The sequence below is a fragment of the Mesoplodon mirus genome, assembly GCF_964341445.2.
Source record: "Mesoplodon mirus genome assembly, chromosome: 19".
Taxonomy (NCBI): domain Eukaryota; kingdom Metazoa; phylum Chordata; class Mammalia; order Artiodactyla; family Ziphiidae; genus Mesoplodon; species Mesoplodon mirus.
In genome coordinates this window covers 34,902,658-34,928,987 of record NC_138995.1, presented here as the reverse complement: position 1 = coordinate 34,928,987, position 26,330 = coordinate 34,902,658, and positions in this window count along the sequence as shown.

Sequence of the window (26,330 nt, the reverse complement as noted above, 5' to 3'; positions counted from 1 at the left end):
CCACAATGTATTTAGGAGGCAGAACTGGCAGAGTTTGTTGCTAGAGTGGGTATGTGGTTGAGGGAGGGATAAAGAAGAGCCGGTGATGACTTCTGGGTTACTGGCTTGAGAACTATTATAGAGAAACCTAAGAGAGAAACTAATGGGGGGCAAAATTTATACTCTAACATAGGGACCCTAAAGCAGCTGAGAGGTTGTACAGAATACCTGTAGTTGCCTGAGTCTGCTGGGGAGGAATACCCCCAAAAAAAACACACCGTGGGCAGTTGAATTAGGGCGAAGCCAGAAGTCCACTGGGGAAGCTAGCAGATAGATACTGGGTAGGTCTGGTGGAACTGCCTTCATGACATTCTAGCGCGAGGTCTTCTTTGACCCCCTTGACCTCTGGGCATGGACACATCTGGTCTCCTGTCACACACACAGCCTGAGGTTGTCACTGAGGTCTATGCAGGGAGCAGCAAGATCCAGGGGAGAGAGACTCAATCCATGAGGCTATCGGCTAAGTATTTCCTATATGCCCAGCATGGTCCCAGGCCTTTGGCAGAGGATGCAAAAATTCCAGACCTCAACGTATAATCCTGTTAAGCAAGCAAAATACCTGAAACAAGGTGTCCCTTTCAGATCCAGCTCTGCTCAGAAATGATTGGTTCCATGCTCATTCTTTCAAGTCCAGATAGGTGAGGTACGTGTGAAGGAATTCCTGTCTCATAGTAAGACATCATTAATCCCTGCATTTTAACAGGGCTGGGTTAATGTTTTAAGTCAAGAATGACCACTGCTGGGTATTAAGTCACCATGATAGAGACTGTGATTGCATGGAAAGCCCCTGGTTCACCTGCCCAGGGCATGATTCCAGGTCCTAGGAAATCACAATTCATAAGGTCTTGCTGTGTCAGGCCCTTCCATCCCATCTCTCCTCTCACTCTTGGTTTCAGCCACATCAGCCTTCCTTTAGTTCCTGGAAAGTGCCAGTCTCTTCCCTGCCTCAAGGCCTTTGCACATGCTTTATCATTATCCTTTTATCCCACTCAGCTCATTTTAATTTTTCAGCTCTCAGCTCAAGCCTCACTGCCTAGGGGAAGCCTCCAACTCCCTGCTGCTGCCAGCAAGGTTTCATTGTTAATGCACACTTACAGGACTCTATCTCCCCTTCACAGGGACTTTCCAATTCCCAATAGATGTTGATTAATGTGATTGTTTCATTACTATCTCCTCCACTCATCAATAAAAGCAACAAAAAGTCTGTGTTTTTTTGTTCACCCCCAGAGCCTAGCACAGTGCCAGATCCATATCAGACCCTTAAATAAAGAATGAAAAAAAGAAATGAATGAGTGAATGAGTGAATAAATGAGTGAATTCCTTCAGGGCAGCAAGTATCTTAGATGTGCTTAGTAGTCTTGGCGCTGGGGCCATGCCTCTGGTAGGTCTCCCAGGGCAGTCAGGCAGAGTCAGTCTTGGCCAGAATAATATGGGAGGTGCTTTCCCAGAGAGGCCAAACTTGCCCTGCATGTGGTTGGAAAGGCCTTTTGTTCTTTACTTCACTGAGGCCAGAAATGAGCCAGCTGCTGGGCCAGAAGATGATTGCCGGGGTCACTGCCCCTGAATCCATGATATTGAACAGTTCCATCATTTCTGGCTGCTAAGTGATTCCGGACCAGTGACTCATGATGGGAGAATGGAGGAAAGTGCTGGATAAACACCCCCAGCAGCTCTCCTGCTCCTGACAAGCGCTGAGCCAAAATGGGATTTTCGTTATGAAAGCAAGCCAGTTTCCCATTTTGATCTCCACATCCAGGACCAGGGATCTTCCTTCAGTGGCAGATGCTTGTTTGGGCACTGTTGTTTTGTGCACAAAATCCCAACAGCTCTGCCCATTGGTTTCCTGAGCCTCTGGTTGTCCAAGACCTGCTACGGGAGTGGGGAAGCACAACAAGCACATAGTGAAGCCAAAGAGGTTGGGAAACAGATCAAGTCAGAACCTAAACTGAAAGCCATCACATTAGGGATTTTCCAGAGGGGGTGAGATTTTTTTTTTTTTTTTTTTTTTTTGTGGTACGCGGGCCTCTCACTGTTGTGGCCTCTCCCGTTGTGGAGCACAGGCTCTGGACGCGCAGGCTCAGCGGCCATGGCTCACGGGCCCAGCCGCTCCGCGGCATGTGGGATCTTCCCGGACCGGGGCACGAACCCGTGTCCCCTGCATCGGCAGGCGGACTCTCAACCACTGCGCCACCAGGGAAGCCCAGGGGTGAGATTTTGATGGTATCCTACAGGAGAAGTGGGAATTAGAAAGTGGAGGAAGTGGGGGAGGGGGAACAGAGCTGAGGTCTCAAGCCTGTGCTTGTGTGATGATTGGTCCAGGCTTGACAGAGTACGGGGGGCTTATTGTGAGTATTCTCTGCTTTGCTGATAGAAGCACGAGGAAACCAGCTAGTGCCCCATGGAGAAAGGAGACTTTCAGGTAGACCAGCAGGTTGTGTGGTATCTAGGTCACCTTTGGAGCTTTTGGTTGTGTCTGCCTTCATGACAAAGTAAGAATGGCACTGGCTGTCTCCATTTCAGAGGCTAGTTTTGATGTCTAGCTGGCACTCAGAAAGCTCCACCGTGCCCTGCACCTCACTCACCCAAGCTGAGTTGTAATCTTTCAAGAGCCAGCCACTCATCGCATAATAATCAAACCAAGATGGATGGAGGAGAAATGCAAACAGCATACCACTGCCCTGGTTCAAAGTCGGTGGGGGTGGGCATCCCCTAGTGAGAGAGACAGACAAAAGAAGAGGCCTAAATAATCCCCCACTTTCCCAGGATGAGTGGAACTAGTGTTTGTATTTCTACTCAGTGTATTCAGTTAGAGAAGGCCTGGAGCCAGGGGGCTGGAGCCTTGCCTTCTCCTCCTGAATCCCACTATACTCTCCAGCTCTATGGCCTCAGACATATTGTTAAACTTCCTGAATCTTTCTTCATTTGTCAAATAAGATGAACAATACCTACTGGTCCAGGAAGCCCTCTCTGAGGAGGTAATATCTGAGCTGGGACCTAATTTTGAGAAAACTCTAGATGTGAATTTCTGGGGAAAATGTTTTCCAGGCAGAGGAAACAGAAAGAGTACAGGGCCTGAGGCAGAAGCAAGCCAGGCTTATTTGAAGAATAACAACAATAATCAAAGCTGGTGTGGCTGAAGCAGAGGGAAGGAAGGAAAGATGGTAGGAGATTATGTCAGAGAAGTAGTGAAGAGCCCATGAGCCCATATGTGTGACCTTAAAGGCCATGGTTTATATGAGGCATGATGAGACCACATCAAGGTCTTTTAAGCAGGAGAGTGATATGATCTACATTTGTAAAAGATTATTCTGACTGCTGCATAAAGAATGGATCAGTGTGGGCAAGAGGCAAGGGGTAAGCATGAAGAATATTTATGAGACTACTGAAGTTATTTCAGCAAGAAATCGTGGTAACTAGGATTAAAGGAACAGCAGTGGAGGTGGAGAAGTAGATTGATTGGGGATATATCATGGAAAGAAAGCCAAGAAGACATGCTCATGCCTGACCTGTAGAATCCCAGAAGTCCAAGAGTCTTCCTTTATTTTGTCCCATTCCTGTCCGCTTCAGTCCAAGCTGGTGGCATTTCTGCTGAGATGGTCAACTGGATTCCTAAGTCACACATCTAATCTTTTTAGCAAATGGTCATCCAGCTGTACCCTTGTTCTCTTCAGAGCACGCTTTCTCATTTTTTTGTAATATGGATAGGCTGATAATTTTACAAATCTTCAAGTTCCAGTTTCTTTGCTTAACAATCCATTCTTCAATTTATTTCTTTCCTCTTGCTTTTCACTATAAGCAGCAAGGAGAAACCAGGTCACACCTTCAATATTTTGCTAAAAAATCTCTTCAGCTAAATATCCAAGTTTATCACTTTCAACTTATACCTTCCACAAAACAGTAGCATACAATGCAGCCAAGTTCTCTGCCACTTATAACAAAGATCACTTTTCCTCAAGTTGCCAATAACATGTTTCTCATGTTTCCGTCTGAGACTAGAAGCAACTTTAACTATTATATGTCTAACAATAGTCTCTTCAAGGAAATATAGGTTTTTTGCCTATCATGAACCTCAAAACTCTTCCAAGTCTCATAGGATTCTGGTAAGATGGTAAAGTAGGAAGCACCAGGAATCTGTCTTCCCACCTAAGCAAAAATTGCAATGGCAGAGTCTGTCTGATATAACTATTTTGGAACTCTGGAATCTATTAAAGGCTTGCAACTTCCGAGGGAAGATTTGGAGAATAAAAATTGCAGTTAATTTCTGTGAATTTCAGCTCTCAGCACAGTAGCTGCTACCTATTTCCCACCCCTAGCCTGTGGAAGGCCACTGTGCATGTTCCTGGAGCAGTTTGCATACAGCTTGTGGGGCCAGGGTAGACAAAAAAGGCCCTGTCCTCCACATATTAGGGATCTATTCTCTGCTTGCTAATTGCTGCTTCTTATCACGGTGCTGCAAACAAAGAGGTGGGTAGCCATTGTTGTACCTCCCATTGTTGCAAGCCCCACCCCCTTCAGCTGAGGTGAATTCCAGGGGATGTAAAGGGCTGACACCCTTCTTTCCCCTTCATTTTTCTCTTTTCCTCCATTTGAGTGTCAGACATTAAAAACTGCATATATGAGGAAAATTGGAAAGTGACCACACATGCCTAAGGAAAGTTTCAGTAAAGACCTGAGAAGACCTTACGTTTACACCCCACACTGATCCTCCACACAAAGATAGCTACAACAATAAAGTAAGCAAAAATATAAACAACAACAACAAAAATAACAAAAAATAGCAAACCCTAAGAAATGGGGAGAATCTGATTTCCAGAGATATCACATTATTAAGTTCAAATGTCCAGTTTTCAGTAAAAAGTCACAAGCCATACAAAGAAACAGAAAAGCATGGCTGATTCAAAGGAAAAAACAATAAAAGCTGTCCTTGAAAATGATCAGATGGCAGATATACTAGACAAAAACATTTTAAAAATTCATAAAAGTACTCAGAGAACTGCAGGAAGATGTGGATTAAGCCAGAAAATAGTGTATGAACAAAATGAAAACATCGATAAAGAGCTAGAAACTTTAAAAGAAAACCAAAAGAAATTTGGGGACTGAAATATACAATAACTGAAATAAAAATTTACTAGAGGAATTCAAAAGCAGATTTGAGCAGGCAGAAAAAATAATCTGCAAACCTGAACATAGGACAATGGAAATTATCAAGTCTAAAAAACAGAAAAAAAAAATCAAAGAAGTTAACAGAGCCTAAGGGACCTGTGGAACACCATCAAGCAGACGAAATATACATTGTGGGAGTCCCTGAAGAAGGAAAGAGAGAGAAGGGAGCAGAGAGAATTTTAAGAAATAATGACTGAAACTTCCCAAATTTGATGAAAGACACGAATATAAACATCCAAGAGGCTCAATACACTCCAAATATGTACCAAGACACATTATAATCAAATTTTCAAAAGACAAAGACAAGGAAAGAATCTTGAAAGCAGCAAGAAAGAGGAGATCCTCAATAAGATTATCAGGAGACTTCTCATCAGAAATATTGGAGGCCAGAAGGTAGTGGGTAGATATATTCAAATTGCTAAAAGAAGAAAACTGTCAACCAAGAATGCTATATCCAGTGAAATTTTCCTTCAAAAGTGAGGGAGAAAGTAACACATTCCAAGATAAACAAAAACTGAGGGAGTTTGTGACCACTAGATCTGTCCTGCAAGAAATGATCAAGAAAGTCCTGCAAGGTGAAAAGAGAGGATACTAGACAGTAACAGGAATCCACATGCAGAAATAAAAATATCAGTAAAGGTAAATAGATGGGCTTATAAAAGCTAGTGTTATTGTAATGATGGTTTGTAACTGTACTTTTTGTTTTCTACATGATTTAAGAGACTGATACATTTAGAAAAAACAAACATATTCTTATATTATTGTTTTCTACATAATTTAAAAGACTAATGCATTTAAAATAATTATTAGGGAACTTCCCTAGTGGTGCAGTGGTTAAGAATCCACCTGCCATTGCAGGGGACACCTGTTCAAGCCCTGGTCCAGGAAGATCCCACATGCCACAGAGCAACTAAGCCCATGAGCTACAACTACCAAGCCTGCACTCTAGAGCCCACAAGCCACAACTACTGAGCCTGTGTGCTACAACTATTGAAGCCCACGTGCTTAGAGCCTGTGCTCCACAACAAGAGAAGCCACTGCAATGAGAAGCCTGCACACTGCAATGAAGGGTAGCCCTGCTCGCCGCAACTAGAGAAAAGTCCATGTGCAGCAATGAAGGTCCAGTGCAGCCGAAAATAAATAAGTTTAAAAAAAAAGAAAGAAGGCCCTGATTGTTTTTTTTTTTTAAGAATTATTACTTTCTTTTTTGAGCACACAGCGTATAAAGATGTTATTTTGTGACTTCAGCAACTGAGGTGGTGGGGAGCAAGTTGTAAAGAGCAGAGTTTTTAAATATTATTGAGGATAAGCTGGTATAAATTCTAATTAGATTTTTATAACTTTAGGATGTTAAATGTAATCTCCATGGTAACCACAAAGATAATAAATAGTTAGAGAATATACAAAAAGGAAATGAGAAAGGAATTTAAGCATTTCACTACAAAAAAATCAACTAACCACAAAAGAAGAGAGTAATGTAGGAAATGAGGGATAAAAAGGGTATAAAACGTATATAAAACAAATAGGAAAATGACAGAAGTCCCTCTGTATCAGTACAGTAACCTCCCCCCAACAACTTGTCTGTGGTTTTGCTTTCTGCAGTTTCAGTTACCTGAAGTCAACTGCAATTTGAAAATATTAAATGAAAAATTCCAGAAATAAACAATTCATAAGTTTTAACTTGCATGCCATTCTGAGGAGCATGATGAACTCTTGTGCCATTCTGCTCTGTCCCACCTGGGACATGAGTCATCCCTTTGTCCAGTGTATCCATGCTGTACACACTACCCACTCATTAGTATTAGAAAAAAAAAACATGGTATATATAAGTTTCAGTGCTTCCATGGGGTTTCAGGCATCCACTGGGGGTTTTGAAATATCTCCCAGCAGATAAGGAGGAATTACTCTAACTACTTTATTCATTTATTTATTTATTTTAATATTTATTTATTGGCTGCATCAGGTCTTAGTTGTGGCACATGAGATCTTTCGTTGTGGCACACAGGCTCTTCTACAGTACGCAGGCTTCTCTCTAGTTGTTGTGCGTGGGCTCCAGAGTGCGTGGGCTCTGTAGTTGCAGCACACAGCCTCTCTAGTTGTGGTGTACTGGTTTATTTGCCCTGCAGCATGTGGGATCTTAGTTTCCCGACCAGGGATCGAACTGGTGTCCCTTGCATTGCAAGACAGATTCTCAAGCACAGGACCACCAGGGAAGTCCCACTCTAACTACTTTAAATGTAAGTGGATAACATTCTCCAATCAAAAGAGATTGGCAGAATGAATAAAAACACTTGATCCAAATATATATACAAGAGACTCACTTTAGATCCAAAGACATGAATAGATTGAAAGTAAAAGGATGGAAAAAGATATTCCATGCAAATGGTAAGCAAGAGAGAGTGAGAATGGCTATACTAGCATCAGATAATAAGGGTTTTAAATCAAAAATGTTTTGAGAGACAAAGAAGGACATCACGTACTAATACAAGTTTCAGTTCGCAAGAAGATATAACAATTATAAACATTTATGCATCTAATGACAGGTCCTCAGAATATATGAAGCAAAAACTAACAACTGAAGGAAGAATAGATAGTTCCACAATAATTGTTGAGGACTACAATATAGATAAAATAACCAGACAGAAGATAAATAAGGAAGTAGGGGATTTAAAAAACATAATAGACCAACTAGATATAGCAGACACATACAGAACACTCTACCAACAGCAACAGTGTGCACATGGGACATTTTCCAGAATAGACCATATGTTAGGTCAATAATCAAGTCTCAAGAGATTTTAAAAGATAGATATTATACAAAATATCTTCTCCAACAACAATGGGTTGAAGGTGGAAATCAACAACAGGAGTAAAACTGGAAAATTTACAAAATTGTGGAAATTAAAACAACACACTTTTAAACAACTAGTGGATCAAAGAATAAGTCTCAACGGAAATTAAAAAATACTTAGAGACCAGTGAAAATGAAAACAAAACATACCAAAATTTACGGGATGTGACAAAAGCTGTGCTAAAGGGGAAATGTATAGTTATAAATGCTTATATTAAAAACAAGAAAGATCTTGAATCAACAACCTAACTTTACAGCTTAAGGAACTAGAAAAAGAAGAACAAACTAGACTCAAAGCTAGCATAAGGAAGTAAATAATAAAGATTAGAGCAGATATAAATGAACTAGAAAATAAAAATACAATAGAGAAAAATATAAAACCAAAAGGTGGTGCATCAAAAAGAAAACAAAATTGACAAACCTTTAGCTGGGATAAAGTAAGAAAAAAGAGAGAAGAAAATTACTAAAATCAGAAATTAAAGTGAGGACATTACTATTGATTCTACAGAAATAAAAAGGATTACAAGAAAGTAGTATGAACAATTGTACAACAACAAACTGGATAACCTACATGGACAAGTTCATAGAAATACAAAATCTACCAAGGCGAAATCACGAAGAAATAGAAAATCTGGATAGATCTACAGCTAGTAATGAGATTAAGTCGATAATTTAAAACCTCCCAAAAAAGAAAAGCCCTGGAGCTGATGGCTTCACTAGGAGTTCTACCAAATATGTAAAGAAAAACTAATACCAATCCTTCTCAAACTTTTCCAAAAAATTTATGAGGAAAGAACATTTCCTAACTCAGTCTAGGAGACCAGCATTACCCTAATACTAAAGCCAAACAAAGACACTACAAGAAAAGAAAAACTCCAGACCAATATCCCTTATGGACATTGATACAAAAATATTCAACAAAATATAAGCAAAATGAACTCAGCACCATAGTGAAAGGATTGTACAACATGATCAAGTGTAATTTATTCTTGGAATACAAAGATGGTTTAACATACAAAAATCAATCAATGTAATACACCATGTTAACAGAATGAAGACGAAAAAAAGCACGTGATCATCTCAACTGATACAAGAAAAGTATTTAACAAACCCCAACACATTTTAGTGATAGAAACACTCAATGACTTAGAAACAGAGGGGAGTTTCATCAATCTCATAAGCAGCATTTATGAAAAACTCACAGTTAACATCATACTTAATGGAGAAAGACTGAAAACTTTCCCCTTAAGATCAAGGAACAAGACAAACACATCTGTTCTCATCACATCTATTCAAATTGTGCTGAAAGTCTAGCTAGGACAACTAGGCAAGAAAAAGAAATAAAAGGCATCCAGATTGGAAAAGAAGAAGTAAAATTATCTCTGTTTGCAGATAATATGATTTTATATAAAGAAAAACCTACAGATATCCAAGAAACCCGTTAGAACTAATTAATTCAGCAAAATAGCAGGATACAAAGTGAACACATACAAAAATTAGTTGCATTTCTGTACACTAATAATCTGAAAAGAAAATTACAAAAACAATTCCATTTACAATAACAGCAAAAGGAATAAAATACTTAGGAATTAATTTAACCCAGGAGCTGAAAGACTTGTACAATGAAAAGTATAAAACGCTACTGAGAGAAATTAAATAATACATAAATAAATGGAAACACATCCCATGCTTATGGATTGGAAGACGTAATATTGTCAAAATGTCAATATTACTCAAAGTAATCTACATATTCAGTACAATCACTGTTTTTGGAGAATTAGAAAAACACATCCTAAAATTTATATGGAATCTCAAGGGACCTCATAGACAAAATAATCTTGGGGAAAAAAAACCCAAACCTGGAGGACTCACACTTCCTGGTTTCAAAACTTGCTACAGTAATCAAAAGAGAGTGGTACTAGCATAAAAACAGACATATAGACCAATGGAATAGAATTGGGACCCCAGAAATAAACCCTCATATACATTTTTGACAAGAGTTCCAAGATCATTTGATGGGGAAAGGACAATCTTTTCAACAAATGGTCCCAGGAATATCGTATAGCCAGATGTAGAAGAATGAAGTTGGACCTTTACCTAGTACCATACACAAAAATTAAATCAAAACAGAAGTAAGACCTAAAACAATAAAACTCTTAGAAGAAAACATGAGACAAAAGCTTCTTGACATTAGATTAGGCAATGATTTCTTGGACATGACACAAAAGGCACAGATAACAAAAGAAAAATGGACAAATTGGACCTCATGAAAATTTTAAAATTTTATGCATCAAGAAACACTATCTAGGGAAAAGAATCTTAAAAAAGAGTGGGTATATGTATATGTATAACAGATTCACATTGCTGTACTGCAACTAACAACATTGTAAATCAACTATATCTAAATTTTAAAAAAATAAAGCACCAAAAAACAAAAACAGAAACACTATCCACAGAGTAAAAAGACAACCCACAGACTGGGAGAAAATATTTACAAGTCATATATCTAACACAGGATTAATATCCAGAATATATAGAGAACTCCTAAAACTCAACATCAACAACTAACCAACCCAATTCAAAAATGGGCGAAGGACTTGAATATACATTTCTCCAAAGAAGATACACAAGTGGCCAATAAGCGCATGGAAAGATGCTCAACATCACTAATATTTAGGGAAATGCAAATCAAAACAGTGAGGCACTACCACACACCCATTAGGTTGGTTACTATCAAAAAACAAAAAACAACAAATGTTGGTGAGGGTGTGGAGAAATTGACATCCTTGTGCACTGTTACTGGGACTGGTACAGTCACTATGGAAAACAGTCTGGCAGTTCCTCAAAAAATTAAAAATAGAATTATCATATGATCCGGCAATTTTGAAGAGTACTTGCACACACATGTTCATAGCAGCATTATTCACAATAGCTAAAACATGGAATCAATCCAATTATCCATCACTGGATGAAGGAATAAGCAAAATGTGGTATATAAATACAATGGAATATTTTTCAGCCTTAAAAAGGAAGACATTCTGCAATACAACATAACATGGAAGAACCTCGAGGACGTTATGCTAAATGAAATAAGCCAGTCACAAAAAGACAAATACTGTATGATTCCACATATATGAAGTACCTAAGAGTAGTCAGAATCATAGGATCAAAAGATAGAATTGTGGTTGCCAGGGGCTGGGGAAAATGGCTTTTATTGTTTAATGGTTATAGAGTTTCAGTTTTACAAGATGAAAGGAGTTATAGAGATGGATGGTGGTGATGGCTGTACAATATTATGAATTTATGTAATACCACTGAACTGTACCTTAAAAATGGTTAAGATGGTAAATCTTATGTTATGTGTATTTTACCACTATAAAAAATTGGGGGGAAAAACACAGGCAGAAACAACAAGAGCACTCTTCCAGGCTCTATCCAGCACCCAAAGCCATTTCCACATTTTTAGATATTTGTTACAGCATCCTGGAGCATGGGGTTAGCAAGAAGAGGGTGGGAAAACAAGAAATCTTGGATGATATCCAGATATTTAGCTGGATTAGATGGGTGGATATTTATGCCCTTTACTAATGTGAGAAGACTCAGGAAAAGTAAGTCAGGGAATGGTTGTTAGACATCTATGTGAAGAGACAAATAACGTGTTCAGAAATACAAAGCTGAATTCATGAAAGGATTCTAGGTTTGAGATAGATATTTTGGAGTCATAACATATAATAGTTGGTAATAAGGGCACTAGGGAGATGCACTTAGGTAGAGAAGACAGTCAAGAACTAACCTCTAATGCCTTCCAATGCTAAGCACCAGCCAAAGAGACGAAGGGGCAACAGCAACCAGGGAGCCAAGTGTTTTGAAGAGGGTGGAGGGATTAAGGGTATCTTTCCAATGGATCAATGGTGTTTTAAGGAGAGGTGGGGATAGTTGGTATGAAGAGGTGACCACTGGCTTGGGAAACATGATCTTGTTGGTAACCAAGAGTGGTTTCGGTGGAGTATTGGGGATGGAATTTTGAATACCAATGGGCTGAAGAGAGAATAGGAGGGGAGAAAGTAGTGATGGCAGGACAGGCTTGGCAGGATAGGCTAACCCTAACTGATTTGAGAAACCTTGGTGCAATGAGAACACAGCATCCAGAGAGTAACTGCGAGGAAATGATGAGTGAAGAAATGTTGTTTTTTTTTAAGTTGGGACCATAAAGTAGGTTCCAGACACTGGGATAGAAATGGAAACATCAGAACAGCATCAGGGATCCAGACAGAGGGTTGGTGAAAGCCAAGAAACAGTTCCTGGTATGATACCAGGGATTTCCATGGAGGTCTTGGTCTCCCCCATGGAGAGGGAGGTGCACTGCAGAAAACCGAGTGAGCTGGACACCTGCCTCAGCAGTCTCTCTTCTGTTCTTACCCAGGAGCCTGAAGAGAAGGAGGGGGAGAGGTAGAGAGAAGCAGAGATCACAGAGTCAAGAAGAGAGCAACCTGAAAGGAGGAAGAAGAAAGACAATGCCAGCATGAGTTCTGATTCTGTCAGGAGAGAAGCCAATCGGGAAAAAGAAAATCTTATTAGAACACTCGTTTTTTATCTTCTGGTAGGTTTATCTAGTCAATAAGTTTAGTTTTCTTTTTAGACTAAGGTCATTAAAACTAAAAAAATTTTTATTTTAAGCAAATTTCTAGCCTTGGAGAACTTTCCATCTCTCTCTCTATCTGTCTTTCTGCCTCTGTCTCTGTCCCTCTGTCTCAGTCTCTCTCTGTCTCTCTCTCTCTCTCTCTGTCTCTCTCTGTCTCTGTCTCTCTCTCTCTCTCTCTCTCTCTCTCTCTCTCTCTCTCACACACACACACACACACACACACACACACACACACACCACTCAGTATGTATAGTGTGGGAACAGATGATCCTAAAATCTGTTCCAGAGGGGTGAATATCACTCATCTCAGCATATTCCATTATCCTGGCCACAGTAATTGGTTCAGACAAGACACGTGACCAATATTGGTCCAAAAAGATTCAATCCTGGGACTTTTGTGGCTAGAACACAAGCCTAAGGCTACCAGACACATCTCTCGGCCACCACATGAGGAGAGGCTGCTTGCAAATGAAGTCAAAAAGGTGAAAGCAGAGCTGAGAGTCAGAAATTAAGCCAGCACTAGCCTTGAACTTCTTGGTCCCATGAATAAAAAAAATGTTTCCCCTTTCCCACTGACTCAAGTCGATTTGAGTTGGTTTTCTGTCACTTGCATCCAAAGAGTTCTCACTGATGAAACCACAAAATCTGTGTAGCACAGACTTGAATACTGAGATAGCAGAGGTAAGCAAGGCAATCTCAAAATCAGCAAGCCAGCCCAGGACAAAAGTCTATCTTAATTAGGCTTAAAGGAAAATAGAAGGGGTATTGAATGAAGTCCAGAGAAAGTGGAGACTCCAAGACTCAATTAGACAGCCTAGGCATTTCACATTGTATGGCGTATTGTTTACATTCGGTATCTCATTTGATTCTCTAACTGCTCTGAGAGCATGAGGAAACCATACTCTATTTTATGAAAAAGAAAACTGAGCTCCAAAGAAGGAATATTACTCACCCGAGCAGAGCCTAAGCCCCAACCCAAGTTTTCTGACTTTAGGACAGATAGCCTGCAGGTCACTCCTAGCCCACGTGGCACTTTCGTGCAAATTAACAAGACATGTAATGTCCAGGCACTCCGCCCCCAGAAGAGATAAGCCCTGCCCACTTCTCATCCCAGTGTCCCTGTGCAGAAACAGCCTGTGCACTGCGCTCTGCCGTGTCCCATGCGTCATATTTCCACTCTGCTTTCTTCCTCTTTCTCTCTTTGCTTATGTCCTGTGTGACCCTTCCTGTCTCTGGGAGTCAATGAGCCCATACACAAAAAGAAGTTGGGTTAAAAAAAGACACCCCCCAACAATCTTCTCCATTGTGATATTCTATTTCTATGCCTCAGATGAGGTAAAAAGAAGCAGCCACCCATGAAATACAGTGTGAGCATTCCAATAGTACCCCAAAATTTGCCTTCACTGTAATTTTGTCTTCAATCCAATCCCTTTAGATTAAGCCATGGAAGACAATCATCACAATATAACTAAGGGCTCACAATGGTTAACTACTGTATACTTAATGTATACTATTCTATTTCATGTGAGATACATATTATTACAGATTTCTCCCTGTATCCAAAAACAGAGCATTCCTATGAAACCTTTCGTAAGCCAAAATGGTGTAAAATGAAGAAGCAATTTTTGCTTTTCACCTTTTATTGTAAAAGCAAAAATCCTCTTCCAATGTCTTTTGATTAGTGAAAATAGGTACTAATGTAGGTCTTTTATAAAAGTGAAGTGGTGTAAAGGGAACTTTCAAAAAGTGGAGGATAGCTGTATTTCCATTTCAATGATGAAAGTGCCAAGATTAGAGAAGTTAATATCTTGCCTAAGATCACACAGAAGCCAACCCTAGTTCTGCCTGATCCTAAAGCAGAGTCTAACCACCAGATTTCCCAATTACCAGCTCTTCATGCTTGATCCCACTTTACCAGGTTTCTAGAAATTCAGGGTCATTGAGCTTTGATAAGAAGAGTGAAAACCATGCCCTAAGCAAAATAGGGTAAGGGGTAGCTACTACAATAACCAGGGAAAACAGAGTGGAAGCAGGGAGGTTCTAGCAACATGACCCCTGCACTAGTTCAGAGAGTTCCCCCCAGACCTCCCAACACAGGCTTTGTGACTGCAAGCAAGTCCCTTCACCTCTCTGGGTCCCTGGTACTTTATTTGCTGGAAGGGGATACCAAGCCGTTTTTCTTCTTACCTCACAGTGCTGTCACAGGGTGAGGAGGGATAATCTGTGACCAAATGTCATGCAGGTGAAACATCCTTGGCCTCACTGCACCAGGTTGAGATTCTTTGTGGCTACTGACAGCATCTCAGCTGTCACCATGGCTTCAAGTCCACTTTTTAAATTGTTGGCCTGCATCAAAAAGCCACAGAGTTTAACCAAGGAATGCAGCCATCCTTAAAAGAAAAAAAAGCACTGTGTTTTTCCAGAAACCCCTCACAAGGGTAAAACTACACTTGCCCTTGTCCCTTGTTTAGAGGTCAAGCCACATACTCAATTATGCTGGCATTCCCATCTTCCTTTGCAGGTACTGGGTGAGGTTAGGCAGGGGTTATTGATTCATGGTTCCTATTTTAAATGCAAAACAAAAGAGACATCATTTGTCCTGAATGCAAAATAAAGCCCTAGTGCATTTTTAAAGCTGCTAATGCACAATTGGCGTAGCATTCATTTATGTGGCAAGGCCAAAACAAGCAAAAACCTAGCAGGGTTGAGGTGATTGTTTCCCTGTGAATATAATCAAACAACCTCTAAGGAGGCATCCTCTATTTGCTTTTGCATCAGATCCTTCAATTTATATAAATAGTGCTGAAAATTAAACCCTGTGTCTTTGTAATATTGCATCTGATTTCTGGAAACTGAGCTTGCCCAGATTCCAAAAAATTAGCAATAACTGAACATCAAATGCATAGTATCTAAAGTGTTGCTCTTCATCATCTTTGCAGTTGCTGGAATAGCAGTGATCTTTAAAGCAGCTTGTCCACTGAAGTTTTGCATTTGTATAGGATTAAATCATAAATATCTGCTAGAAAGTCCATGGCTCAAAGCACCTGTACCAAGTCTTCTAAGATGTGAAGCTAATTTCTTTTCCATAATAGAGTTGTCTTTCTTTCATTTGGAAAAACAAAAAAAAGAGAGATTATTGAATCATTAGAATAATTGGTCCCCAATAAGTAAAATTTTCTTTAGATGATTAGATTAATTCTATAGGAAAAAAGAAGGTAATTTTCCAGTAAGCTCTGATGTCTTATTTTTTACTCAAAGAAATGATCATTCCTTTCCCAACTCACCCTCTTTATTACACACAAAGACAGTAATAATTTGCTTCCTATTAAGGGACAGCTCTTCTCTGTGTTCAGGAGCCGATGCTTTGGTCCCCCAGCTTCTTTTCAATGGGTGCCTGGGGACAAGTCACTGGTAATGCTGGTGGGAGAGAGGAAGGGCATGGACCTCAGGGGACTTCCAGTCATTCTCCTTCCAGACCTTAAAGCCAGGCATCAGCTGGGTTGTAACAAAAAGTACCACTTACATTCAACTCCGAAAGTGTTTACTAACAAAGGGACTGGGCCATCAACACTGAACTCAACTGTAGGACAGACAAAGAAACTTGAGTGGTGACTCTCATGCATGCTGACCCACTCTGGGTCAGGCTCAATACAACTTGAAATGCCAAGTTGTTATTAGGTAAATGGGGGTCCAACTAAGAAGTGAAGGAGAATGAAGAGGCCAAAACCCACACGAACCTGGGTTTCAATTTTGGTCCCACCTCTTAATAGGATCTCAGACAAGTGGATCAACGTCTCTAACCTTCCTTTTCTGCAAAATGTGAGTAACATCCTAGTGTTTCCATTGGAGGTAAGGTAATGTTACAGAGATGAATGTTTAGCACACAGTGCCTGGCACTCACTAAGTGCTCAGTGAATAGCAGAAGGTATAGTTGGATCAGAGACAAGGGGGATAAGATAAGCCATGGAAGCTTTCTTGGAGGATGCAAGTTTTAAGTGATAAAGAATGGACGGATTTGACCAGGCAAAAAAAAAATCACTTCTGGTGTATGGATAGCTGGACCAAAGGCATAAATGGGCTGTTGGGCATGGCCCATATTGAAGATACTAAAGAAAATGGCCCAACACCCACCCTATAGCCTCCTTACCACCAACAAACCAAATCATCATCAGAGAATACAAGCTGGTTCTTACCATTTGTCTATTTGACATAACAGAAAAAAGCCTGATTGCAACAAACAAAATTTCCAGAGCATTCCAACTTGAAGTATACATGCTGATTTGAATTAGCATGGAGCCTGCCAGATAATAGGTGTTCAATAAACTCTTGTTTGTAAATGACACTGCCTTCTCCATTACTGTGGATAATAATAAGCAGAATACCTTACAAATTAAGTATAACATCTATTCACTATAATTACCCAAGGTACTAGTATTTTTGCTTTCTGCATCCACTTTTGAGAGAAAGAGTCAGATGATACCAAAAAGAGCTCAAAGCCAGTATTTAGTCTTTTTAGAACAAATAACCTTCCATAGTTTGGTCTGTGCTCCATTAACATTTAGCCAAATCTCTTATACCTTTCCCGCCTCAATCCTTTATAAATGGGAAATAATATTCAGGATGAGGACTTAAGTTCCTGCCTGATTTTTCAATGTGAAAGAAAGATTCCACCATGGCCACTAAACTGTCCTTGCTAAGGCAGGAAAGTGGACTCCTCTATTTTCATAGTTTTGGAGCTAGAAGTGAACTTAGAGGTCATCAAATCCAATCTCCTCTTTCACAAAAGGGAAAACTGAGCCCTGGAGAGGAGGAAAGACTTATTCAAAGTCAAAAAGCTAACAAAGCAGAACTAGGCTCAAATCCAGAATGCCTGACACTTGCCCACCTCCTGTGTGCTAGAAAGACCATTAATAATAAAATGAAAGCCAACTTAATAAACCAAAACTAGATTAGATTAGATTAATAGGAAAAGATGGATAGATAGATACATGATAGATAGATACACAGAGAGATAGGCAGATAGATAAGAATCTCCATTCCTCATACACTTGGTTATCAAAATTTTAACTACTTATACCGCACTTGGATTTAATGGGCAGTTTCATTCTTCACCTATGTCCTTATGAAGCCATCCCAAGTCTTCTTACCCTTCAGAACAGTCTGTTTCTAACATTGACCTAACCTCTACATTTGTCACAATTTATAAAACATAAATACCTCACTCAGAAGCAAGTTCACTCATCCTAAACCATTGACGGCCTTCATTATCTGATAATGCATCCTGGGTAAATCCTGGGACACTGTGAGATTGTCAACTCTCTTTGGACAAGGAATCTGACTCTCTTCTTACATCCTCCAAAGCAGAGATTTCAAAACAGTTTTAGAGACTGGCTGCAACAGAATTACTTGGAGAGCCTTCCAAAAATGCCTGTTCCTAGGCTCCACTCATAAAATTCCTGATTCAGTAGATCTAAAGGGAACATTTCTACAAAGCTCCCCATATGATCTTGAGAATTAACCAAGTTTTGCAGCACCCCACACCACACTAATATCCCACAAAGCCTCAATAAATATCTGCTAAATGACCCATGAAGGAGAGAGTCAAGTCCTTTCCATAAAACCAAAAATTTCCCAAATATATAGGAGGTTTTTGGTGTAACTGTTCAGTTCTAAAGACTGCAGGGCATTCTCTTGTCATTTTCTTATTCAAAACTGTGATGGAATTAATCTCCTTTTTGGGGATAATTTGTTACAGACTGTGCAGGTAGATGATTAGAAGATATTTAATCATTAATAATCCAAGCAGAACTTAGCTTCAGTGCAATGTAAAGTTATTAAAAATTACTTTTGGATCACTTGACAAATAACATCAAAGAAAGAGGGAGAAAGAAGATGGAAGCCTGGGGAATGGAGATATACCTTTAGCAAGACCAAAATAAATTGCACCTACTCTATTATGACAATTGCTTTGCCTGAGGGAGTTGAAGGGAAGATCATAAGGATGTTCATGGCCAGAGGCTCCGTATCTGCCTGGAAGCAAATGGCCAATGCTTAGGTATGCCTTCCTTGGTCCATGCCAAAGCTTCAAACACACTACCAATAACGGGAGCCACCAAGGTGACCCAGGATAAGATCGATCTATCCAGATGTTGGGTGTGGTCATCTATTTTAATAATTTGTCCTAGCAATAAGCAGATGGTTTGAAAGGCAGAGGACAGTTAATGGGAAGATATTCTCATAACAGGATGAACCTGGAATGATATGAAGGTCCCAGGAAGGACCCCCCACTCCAAGTTCTGGGCCTTAAGCCTGGTCAGATATTTGGGATAAGGGTCACTGGTCTATATCTGCGGGAGAACCAGCTTGTCACCCCAAAAAGACACCAGGAGGTCAAACACAGAGACAAGTTCGTACTCTATCATGCATATGGATAAGGGCTGTCGCAACTTGACTGATGACGAAGACAACTTCTTAGATACATATTTTTTTAAACCTGCTGGCCTCTTCTTGTCTCTAAAATAACAATATCACAAGAAGAGGTGAGCCAACTGGCGAACGTCCATCAGCAAGTGGTCCCGATGAGAACTGCCCTTGCTCTGCCCCTGGACAGTGTGACACTCTGGTCCCCAGACTGCCTGTTCAGCAAACCTTCCAGCAGCTGCTTGTCAGCACCTCAGTACAGGAAAGTTATCCTCAAAGCAGAGAGAAGCTCAAGGAATCTGGAAAGAAATGAATTTGGGAACCTAGAGACAGTGGACTCAGAGGATTGATATTATCTTTTATGTGTGCCTTTTCATGCACAGTCAGGAATCAGTGAAACAGCAGGAAATAAAGAACAATTCTTGCCATGTTTATCCAGCGTCATCCATGTGAGACAACTCAAATAAGGACTCCCAAATTTTTCTGAGCTCCCTAAAATCATAGAACATCAGAGTAGTCATGCTTTTAGAGGTCGTATAGGGCAATCCACTAATGGGGAGACTGAAGCCAAGGAAGTTGGGTGGCTAGGTGAGTAGCTAACCTGAGAAAAAACCCGTTTGAGAATCCCAATTTTGTAAAATTGTCAATGCTCTTTCACACATACCATGAAAGTGAAAGGCATGATGGAAAGATGGATGGGTGAATGGAGGAATGGATGGGTCCCGGGCAAGTGAAGCACTTGCAGTAATATAAATCCAATATGAAAGCTTGGATCAGCAGTTTCTTCTTTCATCTGCTTTTTCATCTCCTTCAACTGCCTTAATTCTCCCATAATTAAAGCAATGAAATTCAAAAATTAGAGGCCCCTGGGCCCAGCTTTAAAGTTATTCTCTTTAATATATTTCCTCACTCCTTTGCTGAGCTTATATAGTCTCATGACTTTATCATCTAAATGTTGACAACCCCCAAATTTGTATTCCCACCATGGACCTTATCCTGAATTTTAGTCTCATCCGTCTGTCTCTGCAGCATCTCCCTTTGTATCTGTAAAAGATATTTCAAACTTAACATGACCCAACTGGACTCCTGATCTCCAGTCCCCCATGCCTGGTCCTCCCACAATCTTCTCCATATCCATTAATGGCAACTCTGTTCTTCTGATGGCTTCAGACAAAATCCTGGAAGTCATCAATAACCCTGTTCTTTCTCTCACATCCTACATCCAACCCATCAGCAAATCTTGCTGGTTCTACCTCAACAAAACAACCAGATCTTATACTTCTTGCCACTTACACTGATTCAAATCTTGGTTCAGCCTACCATGATACCTCAGTTCTCCCTGATTCCAGCTTGCTCCCTTTCAGGATATTTTCAACAGAGCATCAGAGAGACCCTGTTAATAAGCAAGATAGATCACATCACTGTTCCATTCAAAACTCTGAGAGCTTCTCATCTCTCTCAGCGTAAACGTGAAATTCCTTCAAACGAACCGCAAAGCCCCACATGGTCCAGACGTTCTCTCCCTCCACACCAGCCACACTAAGACACCCCCAAACACTCAACCCTGCTCCAGTCTCAGAGCCTTTGCCCTTCCTGCTCTCTCTGCCTGCACTCCTCGTCCCCCAGGTTTTTACCTGGCCCCCCTCCCCATGTCTTTATTCAAATGTCACCTTCTCGGTGAGGCAATTTCAGACCATAATATTGACAATTACTCCCTCCACACTCAAAACTTCCTACCGCCTTCCCTCCTTTATTTTTCTTCAGTGCACTATTGTTTCACAAGCAGTCCATGTTCTACCAAGAAGTAGAAGAAAGTTAAATCATTCCTGAAAATAGCCTCTTTGTCACCCTTGGTCTTGTGCTTCCTTTTCATGGAAACTATGCAAAGTTATGAGGCTTGACGCTTTCTACGTTTCCCTGGAAATCGGGCACAAAATCCAGAGCAATGGGCCGAAGTTAAAGATACTGATTTGCTTAAATGGAGCACATTTTCCAACACCTAGTTTAAAGGAGAAAAATCTTTCTCGATGTTGTCAAGACACTCTATGTTTTGCAGCTTTGAAACAAATGTCAGGAGAATGTTGTTCTTCGTTTCACTTTTTCCCCCTGTAACTTTTTCTAGTATTTTAATTCACACTTGGCTACCTAAAAGTAGGAGAAGAAATAATTCAAGTAAAAGTATCCCCACGGCTTGGGATAAGAACTGTGTTGGCAAATGCTGAGATCCTGCCTGGGTAGTAGGACTTTATAGACAAGGTTCTGCTGATATTGCTGTCTCCCAGATTCATCCATTCAAGGGTCTTTTGGTTATTAATTGTTGAAATGACTTGGCAATCATACAGTCATAATTTCAGTAAACAAATAGGTTGATCAGTTACTTGTGTTCCATCATTATCATCCAGGCTCCTTCTTTTTCTGTCTTCCACACTCACCACTTTTTTTTTTTTTTTTTTTTTTTTTTTGCAGTACACGGGCCTCTAACTGTTGTGGCTTCTCCCGTTGCAGAGCACAGGCTCCGGACGCGCAGGCTCAGCGACCACGGCTCACGGGCCCAGCCGCTCCGCGGCACATGGGATCCTCCCGGACCGGGGCACGAACCCGCGTCCCCTGCATAGGCAGGCGGACTCTCAACCACTGCGCCGCCAGGGAAGCCCTCATGCTCACCACTTTTCAGTTCATTAAGGAACATAATGATTCATGACTACTTGTCTCTAAAAATGCTCATCTTACATTTTAGGTAACTGGCAGAACCTTTTTTCCTCCTGCTAAGACATTTTTTTCCTCCTGCTACCTATAAATTTAACCATTTATCTCCCCAGATGCTAACTCCTTTGGAGGATGCTAATCATTATAACAATCTATTGTTCGTTGAGGCCTCAGGATGTCCTACTGTGGGAGCTGCCTACCTGGTCTCTGTTTCTAAACTTGCTTCCTTAAGTCAATTGAGAGTGCCCTTTTCTCAAAAGTAAATCAAAGGTTGTCATTCTCCTTTTAGGAGCCCTGGAGTGGATTCCAACTGAGATTAGAACTAAATCCAAAGTCTGCAGCCTGTTCCTTCAGGTCCTGCATGATCTGCTCATTGCTTCCCTCTAATCCTCCTATCTCACCTCTTCCCCCCTCATTTATTACACTCCAGCCACATTGGCCTTTTTTCTGTTCTTCTACAAGCCAAGGTTATTCCTGCCTTGAGATCCTTGCACGTTTTGCTACCTTTCCCTAACAGGCTACTGCCTGAGATGCCTGTGTGACTGGCTTCCGCAAATAATGCGGCTCCCAGGTCCCTTATCTTCAGAGGCTTTTCCTGCCCACCCACCCTCCCTGCCACTCTTAGAAGTTACCCTCTACTGTATTACTTTTTGTAGAACTTATCACAAGCAAGAATTCTCCTATTTATTGAAGTGCTTACTTGTTTATGATCTGAATTTGCAATGAGAATCTAAGTTCCGCAAAAACAGGGACCTTAGCTGCCTTGTTTCTTGCTGCATTCCTGGGACCTAGGACAGTTCCCGGCATAGAATAGAGGCTCAATAAAAAATTCTAGAATAAAAGAATGAATACACGATCCCACTCAATCCTCACAATAGCTCATTTCAGACAATACAGTGGAGATGTACCAAAGTTAAATTATTTTCCCAAGGTCGGTGTCAGAGGCAGCAATCAAACTCAGGTCTCCAAAGCCACAGTTGTTAGGTCAGGACTCTGTTTGGTTTTTGTTTTCCTTTTCTCTGATGTTTAAAGAGATGCTTCTATGTTGACCCATCTCATCCAGAGCTGGAACCATGGAAGTAAAGAATCTCAGGTCTGCATGGATTGAGAGAGCACCAATATCAGTCCCCATTTAGGAGCTGGGCCCTTTCCCCAGCAGCGTGCTATCTATAAACACACATGATCTCAAAGCAGACAGACCTATGCTAGAGTCCCAGCTGAGTCGTCTCTGACAGCGTCCTTCTCTCCAGACCTCAACTCCCTTATTCTTATTCTCAAGATGGGAACATGCCTCTTAGGGTTGCTTTTGAGATTAAATGAGATAGTATACAGAAAGCACTTACTACTAGGCCTTGAACACAGTAAATGTTCAATAAAAATGATCTATTTTTAATGATGTTGTGGTGGCTGAAAATATGGTATGGGGGACCAGGAGAACTGGTTCTGGTGTCCTGAAGATCTAGATTTAAATCCTACAAGTTGGTGGCTTTGGGCAAATTTTGTAAATGGGAAAGCTCTGATTTCTTCATTTGTAATAAAGGATAATAATTGCAACTGATTTATTGGGTTTGATGCGGAATAAAAGAGAGCATATTGAAAGTACTTGGCCCAAATATCTGTCCACATGGTAAGTGAGCAAAAACTAAGAGCTGTCGTTAATATTAACATCATCGTTCTCATCAAGTGAAGTTAAATTGTGGGGATGGGGGGACAATAAGGAGGGAATCTCGCTGCTCCTTCCTGGCCTCGACTCCGTGATCCTAGAATTTCTCCAGTCCAGCCAATCCCTCTGTCTCTGCTCAGGGCTGAGACACCAGCCACTTGTATTCTCCAGCTCTGCCATCACCAGCCCTCCCCTCCAGAGGCCAGAGCCAGGCACCTGCTCCTAAGATCTTAATGCCTTCCTTGGAAACTGCCCGCAGAACACAGAGATGGGCACGCACACTCACACCTGCACTCGGAATCCTGCTTAGCTTTCAGAGGAAGGGAAAAAGTGGTAGATGTTGATATGGAAGTTGCTCTGGATCAAACTGTGGCAGTCTGTGTCATGGCTCCCGTACACCACCCCTGGGACCCTGCCTGCGGAAAACGCACTCAGCTTCATGTTTTTCTTCCTCGCGACCAGCTGGACAGACTTTGAAGACCTCTTTAAGACATTTGGGGTTTGTTTCCCGGCATATGTGGGCAGCGTCACTACTTCCACCCCCTCAGGACTACTTAACAACATCAGCAAAGCAATTAAGCCCAGTTTTCAGGAAGATGCCTGTGGCTCTGCAGTATCTGGATGGAAGCCTCAGCCCAATTATTTCCAGCTAGTTGTGAACTGCGGAGAAGTGGACTTTACTTCATTAGAACTTCAGCTCCCACTGATTAAAAGTCGACTGTGTTGGAGACAGTAAGGAAAAGTGAAACAATTAAACTTGTCATCAATAAAATTGTTGTGTATTCCTTGACACGAGGTTTTACTTCTCTCCAGAGGAGCGATTAAAATGAACTGATTGAAGGATAACTTGATTGACTGGAGAGCGTCCATCCATTGTGCTGAAACTGAACTTCCACTCACTGCCCTTCTTAGCTTGGGACATGAAACCCCCCCATAGGCCTGCCAGAGCCCAGAAGCAGATGCTCTGAGCCCATCGGGTGGTGCTGGCCGCACCCAGAGTTCTGCTGAGGGACTATGGTAGGCAGAATAATGCACCCCTAAAGACGCCCAGGCCGTAACTCTGAAAGCTGTGAATATGTTACCTTTTGGGATTTGGCAGATAAGGATTAAGGGCCTTGAAAGGAGAGATTATCCCAGATTATCCAGGTGGACCCAATCTAGCCACATGAATTCTTAAAAGCAGAGAACCTTTCCTGGGCAGGTCAGAGAGTGATATGATGACAGAAAAGTCAGAAACAGGCAACGTTGCTGGCTTTGGAGATGGAAGAAGAAGCTATAAGCTAAGGAATGTGGGTGGCCTCTAGGAGCTGGAAAAGGCAAGGAAATGGATTTTCTACTGGAGCCTCCAGAAGGGACTGCAGCCCTGATGACATCTGGAATTTAGCATAGTGAGACCCTTGTCAAACTTCAGCTAACCTCTAGAATTGAAAGATAAGAAATTTGTGTTGTTTTTGAAGCCACCGAGTTTGTGGTAATTTGTTGCAGCGGCAGCAACAGGAGACAAATACAAGATCTGGGCAAGCGTGGGCAAGAGGGACAGGTACTGGAATACTCACCCTCACCATCCAAAGGCTGCAGGCTGGAGTCGGATACCAGGAAGGGAACCTCATGAGCACCATGATGTCATCCAGTATGTGTATGGTGCAAGGACTTGGGAGGAGAGCAGATGGAGAGGAAAGACCTCATGCCCGGAACACGCTGCATAGCATCTCCAAAGCCACTGACTCGCAGAGTTTGCAAGGTTGAGTTTCACTTGTTTAGCAAAGACCCTGCACAGAGTAGGTACTCAATAAGTGCTGAGTGATTTAAGGTTGAATGAAAATGCGCTAAAGGAATGAATGAATGAATGAATGAATGAATGAAAAAATAAATGTGAATCAAATGAATATTGATTGTGAGTAAAAACGCCATACCCATGCTTGGTAAACTTGACACTTCGGGTTTTTGGTTTTTGTTGTTTTGGCTGTACCGCACAGCATGTGGGATCTTAGTTCCCCAACCAGGGCTCGAACCCGTGCCCCCTGCAGCAGAAGTGCAGAGTCTTAACCACTGGATCACCAGGGAAGTCCCCAACCTGGACACTTTGACATTGGGTCAGGAAACTATGTGTGTTTTACCACTCAGAATCCCATGGAAACCAAGAAGAAAGACGAGAGGGAGGAAAAGTGTAGGCCCACTTCCTAATTTCCTTTATGCCTGTGGATGCTTTAAGCCTATTTCTAGGGCTTATCTGAGATTTGTACCTAAGTTTGGGGACAGAATATGAGCTCCAGTTGGGACTTCCCGTATGTCTTAGGCAGATTATGCTGCCATAAAAAAGTACCACACACTGAGTGGCTTCAATCAGAGATTTGTTTCTCACAGATGTGGAGGCTAGAAAGTCCAAGACCAAGGTACTGGCTGATTCAGTTCCTGATAAAGCCTCTCTTCTTGGCTTGCAGATAGCCAACTTCTTGCTATGTCCTCACATTTCTTTCTTCCAGATGTGAGCTCAGAGAAAGAGAGAGAGCATTCTCTCTTCCTTTTCTTATAAGGCCACTAATCTCACCATGAGTTTCCACCCTCGTGACCTAATCTAACCCTGATTACTACCCAAAGGCCCCATTTCCAAATACTATCACAAAGGGGGGTAGGGCTTCAACATACGAATTTGGTTTGGGGAAGGTGGCACAAACATTCAGTCGCTAACACCATGACAGCTATGACCTTGGCTGACTCATTTAGCCTTAGTGACCTCTGTCAACTCATCTGAAAGTCAGGGCTTGGGATGGGGGTAACAGACAGCACTTACTGAGTACCTACCACATCCCAGGCTCTGTTCTAAGTGCTCTCTGGGCATTAAACCC